The sequence below is a fragment of the Equus quagga genome, unplaced genomic scaffold (assembly GCF_021613505.1).
Source record: "Equus quagga isolate Etosha38 unplaced genomic scaffold, UCLA_HA_Equagga_1.0 599_RagTag, whole genome shotgun sequence".
In the NCBI taxonomy this organism is placed as follows: Eukaryota; Metazoa; Chordata; class Mammalia; order Perissodactyla; family Equidae; genus Equus; species Equus quagga.
In genome coordinates this window covers 328,194-336,296 of record NW_025800286.1, presented here as the reverse complement: position 1 = coordinate 336,296, position 8,103 = coordinate 328,194, and the positions used below count along the sequence as shown (strand labels likewise).

Genomic DNA, 8,103 nt, shown 5'->3' with positions numbered 1-8,103 from the left:
TCATGTATTACAGTGTAAGTTCAGAGGAAAAATATTTACATGAAACTTTTCAATAGAACCACTTTTTAAGTTTTTCAGTACCTCTTTCCCATCCTTATTCTGTAGGCTGTAAATCATAGGGTTTAACATAGGAATCACAAGGGTGTAAACCAATGAGGTCATTTTGTCTTGATCTAGGGAGTAGGAAGAACTTGGTTGGAAATACATGAGCAGTAGACTTCCATGAAAAATTGCCACAGCAGTTAAGTGGGAGATGCAAGTGAAGAAAACTTTGAACCTCCCTTCAGCAGAGTGGATCCTTATCACAGCTAGGGTGATATATCAATAAGACACAAAAAGTCCTGAAAAAGTAATCAGTTCAATGGAGCCAAAAATGGTGAATGTCACTAACTCATTGACCTGTGTGTCTGAGCAAGAGAGCAATGGGGGGGAGGGGACATCACAGAAGAAATGGTTAATCTCATTTGACCCACAGAAACATAAGTGGAATATTAATGTTGTATTTATTGAAGCATCTGTAATGCCTACCATGTAAGCTTCAGCCACGAGCAGAGAGCACACTCTGCTGGACAAGTTGACTGTGTAGAGCAAGGGTTGCCAATGACCTTGTACTGATCAAAGGCCATGACTGCCAGCAGTAGACACTCAGAATCTACAAAGGTAGAGAAGATCAAGAATTGCCGAGCACAGTCATAGAGGGGAATTGACTTGTTCTTGGCAATGAAACCCACCAGCATTTTGGGTCCAATTGCTGTGGAATAGCAGAGATCACTGAAGGAGAGGTGGCTGAGAAAGAAATACACCAGAGTGTGAAGCTGGGAATCCTTTCTAACTAAAATGATCATCCTAAGATTTGCAACAAGATTAATGATGTAAACAACTAGAAACATGGTAAATAGGATCACTTTGATTCCAGGGGTACTGGAATTCCTTCTCCAAGAGGAGGAATTCATTCCAATAAGAGCAATTTTCCTCATTCATTCTTCTTTATTTTTCTTCTAAAATGCTACAGAAATGATCAAGGAAAGGGTAGATCAAAGTTTTAACTCTTCTTGATGCACACAAAAATATAATCTGTAAGTCAGAAAGGAATTATTTCAGTACACTATATTCTTTATCATCAGAACATAGCCTAAACAAGTTTGATTGTTATGTTGTTTACAAAAGTTAAAGTGTCTGGGACAGGATTTTGAGAAAGTTTGATTTTAAATTTAGATGTCATCTATAAGATATGTGGCTTGTGTGAACCCTCACTGATGTATCTCAGCAATCAGTCATGAACTGAAAGCTCATTACATGTCAAAGGTAATACGAAAATGACACCCAAATTAAAGACAAAGCTGGATTATACAGCCTTATATTTGAAAAATAAATATCCAATTTGGCTTAAAAGTGATTAATCTTAGTGAATTCTCCAAAAATCATGATTTGCTTAAGACGTATTAAATTCAGACACAATGAACATATTTGTGTTTCAAAAATAATGAACAATATGATGTTAATGTTTTTGGTCTACATTGTTTTACTATTTATTGAGACATTAAATATATTTTAATAAATTTTCTCTAGAATATATTTCTGAGTTGCCTCATTATTATTACCTACATGTCAGAGCAGTCTGGTGGCAAAGGACATTTCCCTTGACAAGAAAAAGCAAAAAATGCTAAAAAACAAGTGGGTATACAGAATTTAACATGTACGTTTCCATCCCTTTAGATTTTAAACCTGACTCATTCATTAAAAATAGAGGTTTGAATAGAAATAATGAATATATCTTTGGTATATAGGCTTCTGTACGTGTGTGTGTGTGTGTGTGTGTGTGTGTGCATGCACCTATGTCTCTCTGATGGAATATGAATGATGGTCTCATTATTTTCTAGATGATTAAATGTGATATCTGGTTTGTATGGGGTTGAATATACAGTAATTAGTATTTGTATTGTGATATCTCAATTTTTACTATTTAAAAATACTAGAAAAACACCTTAAATTTTCATATACTTTTCCACACTGATTAAAAAAATAAACATTATTCATCTTAATTTGGGCTAAGGTATAAGTAAAACTGTTCATTTGCTAATAAAAATGAAGTGAATTCACCCTGCTTTATTAAGGAATATCATTTTTTGCCATTAGGTTTCAGACGAATAACTAGAGGAAGTAAGTAAAAAAAATATAGTTACAGCTTTCTAAATATTTGCTTCCTCATTTTTCCAAATGTAACGTTTTTATTCTTCACTTTTTAAATTTGGTGACTCTGAAACCAACCTGTGAGGAGCTTGTTTTCTGTGTTTACAGCTGTCAGCTGAACAATATAGACAGATCACATTTTACTTTTCTTAGTGATACTTGGGACTTAAATCGCTAAAGCCTACACCCTCACAGTTTTGGACTATGCAAGCATGCAATTAATTAGGTTTCTAGTTCTGAATTTTCCCCTGTGAATGCTTCAACAACTTCAGCAAACGCTGAACTTTTAATTCTTCACGCTTGAACCAGATCGATCAATGTCAGGAAGGTAAAATTATTTCATACTGTGAGTCATTGCTACCCTAAGTCTACAGAATCTTCCTCCAGTGAAATCAGACATCTAATTAAACTCAAAGAAGTCCTTTACTTAATTTTTTAATTTCAATTCTTATTTATCCTGTTGAATTTATTGCATTAATGTGTTTAATAAATTATTTTAACTATTATTTATCTTTAATTATTTTTATGTTTCTTTCATTTCTGAAACAATATCCTTCACCTTCGCACTAAAAACATACCAATTTTACAATGGTTATAATAAATACTTTTTTTCATTAAGTCCATGTGATTCCATTTCTCCAGTCACATCATTCAATCAGTTGTCGATTATTTTATGACTGTATTATGTCCGCTATACCTACCACAGTTTCTTTAAATTATCTTTATTTTATTCTTACCTATGTCTTTCACCACATTGCAATCTCCTTAGAAATAATAGCAGTGTTTGGCTAATTTGCATAGTTCCCGTAGCCCTAGCACCAGGACTTGCACAACTAATGTCTAATTCAATACTTCTTAAATATTTTAAGTGGTTAGGTGAGTGATGGACCAATAGTAAAAATAAAGAGGCTTTTGGAGACCATTTCAGCTAATATTGATCACACATACGTGAGTGTATGGAAAAAGCTTTAAGAAAATCCAAGATCCTATTTTTCTAAAAAAATTTAGTTTTGCCTTTATTCATTGTAATATTGCAAAGGTGAGAAGTATTTGAGTGTAAATTTGTGTCCTCTCTAAATATTGTTAAAATATCTATACTACCTAAAGTGATCTACACATTTAATGAAAGCTCTATCAAAATCCCAATAGTGTTTATCACAGAAATAGGAAAATAATCCTGACATTTGTATGGAATCAAAAGACACCTGGAATAGTTAAAAGTCTTGAGAAAGCAGAAGAAAACTAAGGGCATCACACTTCCTGATTTTAAACTAACAAAATTAATTCTTCTGATTCCAGAACATGGAACATTGTTCTATTTATTTGTGTGTTCAATTACTTTCATCAATAACTTACAGTTTTCAATATATATATCTTTCACTTCCTTGGTTAAATTTATTCCTAAGTATTTTATTCTATTCTTTTTGATTCTATTATAAATAAGATTGTTTTCTTAAACTCTGTTTCTAATAGATCATTATTAGTGTATAGAAACGCAACTGATTTTTGTACAATGATTTTGTTTTTAGCAACTTTACTGAATTTGTTTATTAGTTCTAAGTGTTCTTCAGAGGAGTCTTTAGGGTTTTGTATATACAATATCATGTCATCTGCAAATAGAGACAATTTGATTTCTTGCTTTCTGATTTGGATGGCTTTTCTTTCTTTTATTTCCTAATTGCTCTGGCTAGGACTTTCAGCACTATGTTGGCTAAAACTAACAAGAATGGGAATCCTTGTCTTGTTCCTCATCTTAGAGGGAAAGATTTCACCTTTCACTGTTGACTATGATGTTACTTGTGGGCTTGTCATTTATTGCCCTTATTTATATTGAGGTAAGTCACTTCTACACCTAGTTTGCTGAGTTTTATCATGGAAGGATGTTGAATTTTGTCACTTGTTTTTTCTGCATCTATTGAGAGGATCATATAATTTTTATCCTTCATTTTGTTAATTCGTTGTATTGATTGATTTGCAGATGTTGAACCATCCTTGCATCTGTGGCATAAATCCGACTTGATTGTGGTATATGATCCTTTTAATTGACTTTTGAATTTAGTCTGCTGAAATTTTGCTGAGGATTTTCACGTCTACGTGCATCAAACATATTGGCTTTTAATTTTATTTTCTTGCAGTTTCCTTATCTGATTTTGGTATCAGGGTAATACTGACCTTATAAAATGAGTTTGGAAGGGTTCCCTCATCTTCGGTTTTTTCAAGAGTTTGAGAGAGATGGGTATTAATTCTTTAAATGTTGGTAGAATTCACAGAGAAGCCATCTGGTCCTGGACTTTGTTGGGAGTTTTTTGGTTACTGATTCACTCTCCTTACTAGTAATTGGTCTGTTCAGATTATCTGTTTCTTCATGATTCATTCTCTGTGAGTTGTGTGTTCTAGGAATTTCTCAGTTTCTTCTAAGGTGTCCAATTTCTTGATGTATAATTGTTCATAGCGGTCTTCTATGATTCTTTGTGCGATACCAAGTATAATGTATCTTCTTTCATTTGTAATATTATTTATTTTTGTCTTCCGTTTTTTCTCTTTGTAAGTCTAGCAAAAGATTTATGCATTTTGTGTATCCTTTAAATACCAGCTCTTTTTTGATTGATCTTTTCTATGTCTTTTTAGTCTCTCTTTCATTTATTTAAGCTCTGATGTTTGTTATTTCATTCCTTTTACTAACTTTGGACTTAGTTTGTTCTTTCTAGTTCCTTGAGGTATAAAGTTAGGGTGTTTATTTGAGACCTTTTTTTCCTTAATGTAAGCATTTCTAACTATAAGCTTCCATCTTAGAACTGCTTTTGCCACATCCCTTAACTTTAGGCATGTTATATTTGTATTTTTATTTATCTCAAGATATTTTTTTGAATTCTCTATTGATTTTTATTTTGACCCATTGGTTGTTCAAGAGCATGTTGATTATTCTTTATCTATTTGTGAATTTTCCAGTTTTCTACTTCTGTGTGTTGTCTAGTTTCATACCATTGTGTGCTTGGCATGATTTTAAACTTCAGTGGTATTCCTGAATGGAAGTCCTGTTGGTTATCAGAGCCAGGATATCTGGGGATATGTTCCTCAGATAGCAATCACAAAAGCTGGGGTGCAGATGTCTATGCAAGATCCTTTCAGGGATATACTTCTGACTTGAGGTGAACAAGAGGGAGAGAGTGGAGGGGGGTGCCCACAGGCTTTTCTGATCTCCAGGGAGGATCTCAGTCAGCCACACAATGCTTGCTAAATTAGCAGCCTGTCCCTGAGGCAATAGCTTTTAATGTTTGCGTATAGATTCCATTCAGGGAAAGGCTGAGAGATTTTCTGCCTGTTCTCTCAGTTCTGAGCCCTGGTGTGATAGCTGCAGCTAGTGCTGGCTTCTCTTAATAACTACTTCTTTATTTGCTACACTCTCATGGGTCTTGTTTAAACAAGTCCCATTGGCTTTCAAGGATAGAGGATTTGGAGGCCTATCCCTCTGCTGAGAGTCTTAAAAGTTGGGCTTCTAGTTGTGGAGTCCAAATCGTTCACTTGTCAGGGAGAAGCTGAGAGCTAGAGGTTTCCTCCCAATTGTATGTCCCTGTGCTGGGGGTGGGATTTATTACAAAAGTCTGTCTCAGCTTTTCCTAGCCATTTCATTGTGGATATTTTTTCATTCTTCTGATGTATAAGAGTCACTCAGCTGGTGTTTTGATTTCCTTCAGAGGGAATTGTGGCATGTGTAGCTGTTCATTTGGCGTGTCCATGGGAAAAGAGGAGTTCATGAGCTTCCTATGTCACTATCATTAAAGACCTTTCCTTAACCCCCAAAATACTTTATTTGGACAATTACATTGTCCATCAGTCACTGGGGATGTGTGAGAACGATGTCATGTAGAGAACCGAAGAAGGGAAGGGAATGATAGAATGGAAGTAGAGAGGCTATAAAACATCATAGTATTTTGATGTGGTGTCCCCTATTTATGTAGAATATGGAGATAAAAGAGTCCTTAGACGACATCTCTCCAAAGTTCTATTTCGGTCATGAATCTCCTAAAAATATATTCCTTGTAATGTGTTATAAAGCCTAATATATTCAGGGTGAGGAAGCACACAATTAATTCAATCAATCAATTCTAAGTTTGGAATTTCATTTACAGGGCTTAACATTCTCATCTCTTTAGTTCAAACCCTTTCATCCTGATAAAACTGTCAATATATAGATAATCAGTCTTTTGCTTCTAAAATATGTACTTTTCATAATGGAGGGAGATAAGTTAAAAAGGTGAAATATTTACTTCATCTAAATTAGCAGCGATCCACTGACATCCCATTTTTCTTAGACAATACATTTCAAACAGTGTTTTCTACCATGCTGCTACTCATAAGTAACAATTCCAGAAGAGCATTTGTTAACTGAGGAAATATAGTTCAGTTGAAAACCCTTAAAGCCTTTTGTCAAAAAGAAGAGAAATAGTCTCCATAATATTTTTTTTTCTGTCATGATAATGTGATAGGTCACACTGTCCCACAAATGCTCTTTGGAAAATCAGAGAGTCTTCTTGGGTTTTACTTCCATTTTGAAATGACTTCCCACAAAGGCATTTTACAATGGCAACTAGAAAATCTAAGACATTCAATGGCCTTTAACTTCTATCATTCTAATGGATAATAAAGAGTAACCTTGAGTCTTTCAAGGTCCTTCAAATCTATAGCCATAACCGTGTTGTCTCAACAAGCTGATTCAGTGCTTTAACTGTCAGAAGCAATAGCAGAGACAGATGAAACAGACAAATATTAAGAACATACGTAGGCAAATGCTCTTTACTTTAAGTGTAATCGGCATGTATGTCTTCACAGATCCATTACTTTAGTATCCACATCCACTATACGTACTTTCATAAAAGTTATAAAGTATATATGTTCAAGCCACATACCATAACTTCAGTTAATTTTGTGTTACTCACATCTAATAGGCAGTCAAACATGTTATCTACAATTTTATTTTATTGTTTTTATTTGTTTGTTTTGCCTTTTGCTGTCCCAAACACTATGCAGGTACTTTGGATAAAAGGGATGGAATTCTCAGTCCTTGAGCAAAAATGCCTCCAAATTGCGTATTAGAGACGGTGATTGAATGAACAGGGTGGTATTAAAACAATGCTTAAAGGAGACAGCTGTCTGTGAACTATAAAAAGGGACATTTAACCAAAGCTGAGAAAGGGGAGGAATTGAAGAGAAGCTTCCTGCAAGAAGTGATAGAGGAGTTGATAGTAAATAATTACAGCGCAATGATGTAATTTATCAAGGCACTTTACATTGCTCTTTATAACCTATCCTTGGGATTCTTTAATGCTAAAACGTTATAAAATCGGCCACGTGAAGAATTCTGTACCTGTCAGGCCCTCTTCCTAGAATCCTTTCTGCTCCCCAAATCGCATTTCTTTTTAGATCTAAGACTATTCAGATATTCATTTCCATCCAGGGAAGCTTTTCTTCTACCGACTAGATTTTCACATTTTTTCTAGATTGTTAACCTCCAATTTTTAACTTTATGAAAGTTTTGAGCCTTATTATGAATTATTTGAGTGTTCAGTTAAGTAACGTCTATTTATTTTTCTTCATTATAGAGTTTATTAGTATAGAAACTCCTGGATTCATCCTGAAATGCAGAGCATCTAAATGCACAAAGAGCACATAGTGAACACAATAAATCTTAGTACTTGAAATGATGCTTGAGTGAAAGTATGATTAAAAAAAGTGGCAAAATTAGAAGGTTTGGGAACATTTTCTACAAAAAGATGGATCACAACTAAATTCAAGACCATGGTAAATCTTGACAGATTTGGGGAACTGCAACATTTTCTTGTGGTTGAGCTTTAGTACAGATACTCATTTATTTAAATATGTGAGAAAATTATGTTTCTCTTGTATCATATTATA

General features: G+C 34.1%; 1 pseudogene; it reads right to left on the bottom strand.

Annotated features, from left to right (window-relative positions):
- LOC124233987 (olfactory receptor-like protein OLF2) lies at positions 1–4,394 on the bottom strand (annotated as a pseudogene).
- Between the last annotated feature and the right edge of the window lie 3,709 nt (positions 4,395–8,103).